The sequence below is a fragment of the Temnothorax curvispinosus genome, unplaced genomic scaffold, assembly GCF_003070985.1.
Source record: "Temnothorax curvispinosus isolate PA1 unplaced genomic scaffold, ASM307098v1 QBEX01011350.1, whole genome shotgun sequence".
Classification (NCBI taxonomy): Eukaryota; Metazoa; Arthropoda; class Insecta; order Hymenoptera; family Formicidae; genus Temnothorax; species Temnothorax curvispinosus.
The window spans coordinates 231-2,299 of NW_020221130.1; the positions used below are offsets into that span (position 1 = coordinate 231).

At 29.9% G+C, this 2,069-nt stretch overlaps 1 pseudogene; it reads right to left on the minus strand.

The window, feature by feature from the left end:
* Positions 1-788: 788 nt before the first annotated feature.
* On the minus strand, positions 789-1,825 carry LOC112461394 (annotated as a pseudogene).
* Between the last annotated feature and the right edge of the window lie 244 nt (positions 1,826-2,069).

The following is a 2,069-nucleotide window of genomic DNA, read 5'->3' on the forward strand; positions in this document are numbered from 1 at the left end:
GTGTGTGTGTGTGTGTGTGTGTGTGTGTGTGTGTGTGTGTGTGTGTGTGTAAACATTTGTAAATATTTCAAACAAAACATACATTCTTTCTCTAATTTGTGTTAAATAATATATCTTTATTAACAATAAGTAAGGGATCCTTAATGTAAAAAAAATTACGGTTTTCTTGATTGTTAAGCAAACAGTTTTAAGAGAAGAACTGATGCTTATTTATCGAAATCTCATCTGTCCCAACTAACGGCATAAGTACTCAGCGAATATAAAAATATATTTCTTACACTGGCAGTAGCAAAATTTTTGAGGCATTTAACACTAATTAAGTAACATTATTTAACACTTTAATGACACACAATTACATATTACGTAAAAATACTGTTTATTATTGTAAAATGTAATACAACTGCGTACAAAATTACTGTTATTAACAAAAAGCCAATGAAAATAAAATAATAGGAGCAGTAAATCTAAAAGATAAGGCTGAAGCTTGAGAAAGGATTGCTGCAAAAAGTTTATAATAATGAATGCAGATAAAATGGCTAAGCTACCTGATTACCTTATTACTCTGTTGGCACATATTAATAAAACTATTTAATTCTATATCAACATATCTTTGAACACATTATGAAAGACAGATAGAAAAAGAACATCTATGTAGCACCAAACATATTCTTTGGTAATGACTTATACGATATACGTATAAAATCAATGTACATATATTTTAATAAAATAGAATATACGATCTTATATAAGAAGCTTTCACAGCGGGAATTATCAACAAATATCTTAAATTATAGTGAGGATTCGGACTGCATTTGTACTTTCTCTTCAATCATTGAAAGCTTGAGCAATGCGATTTTGACTTCCGCTTCAGCAACTTTCATTTTTATCGAATGAAATTCCCGCTGCTGTTTGATTGGTTCACGAAGCTTTATCAATCTCAATTTTTTTTCATTGTTTATATTTTGAAAATTTTTTTAAATCTTGGATTTTGGGATTTGGTTCTTTTTTATGTTCCACTCGTAGCAATTTTGTTTACATTGCACTTGAAATATTGGCCTGTTGAATTTTCTCTATGTTGAGCTACTTGTGGAGAAACATTTTCTCCATCACTTATTGATATCGAATCTTCATCCTCGTTATCACTTATTAATTGCCTTTTTGAATTACTTTTTATATGGTCTAAAAAGAAATAAGTACAAACAAATTATAAATTGACAAACACCATATAAATTTAAAACATTATTTTTTTAGGAGATAAATATATAAATAAAAATAAGAAATAAATACAAAAATATATACACTCTTTTTCAAATTAAGCTGTCAAATGAACATGGCACTTCAATATCTAAATTTGGAGTGACAGTATCCATAAAATCCATGACTGGATCAACAGGCACTGCAAGTAAAACGCCTCCACCCGTCATAAGACGTTGAACTTTCATCGAAGTATTTAACTTCTTTTTTCTAAAATAACGTCTTATAAATTAATATAATTATCATTTCTGATATGAATGTAAACTATATTAAACAAAGCAGGTAGCATCTACAAAAATTCAGTAGCACAATATTTGCTATCAAATTGCGCACTTGGTGTATTCTGTGTTTGCTGGGTATGTAATTATATTAAGAAAATTATTAAAACATACTTTTGTTTCATGTTATCCCACCATTTTTTTAATTGCTTGCTAGTACGAGGTGGAAAGCCTTGGCTGCAGTATTTCGTAGTTACCCTCTCCCAAGCTTCAGCCTTATCTTTTAGATCCGCTGCTCCTGTTTTTTTTATTTTCGATTGCTTTTTCTTGCAATATAATTGAGCAAGGATCATCCGCTCCGTTTCAGTATAATGAACGTTTTTGGATTCGCAGTCCATAATTATACTAGCTAATATCCCAGCAAACGCAAAAGGATTAAAAGATATTAAAATTTTTTAATACCTTTGAATCCCTTTTTTGGCGAAATTAGATGAAATTAGATGGGATTCGAAATGAGATGGTCCAATCCGATGGAATCCAAAAAAGAATATTTCAATTCCATCCAATCCTATGGAATCCGTAAAGGTTATGGAATTG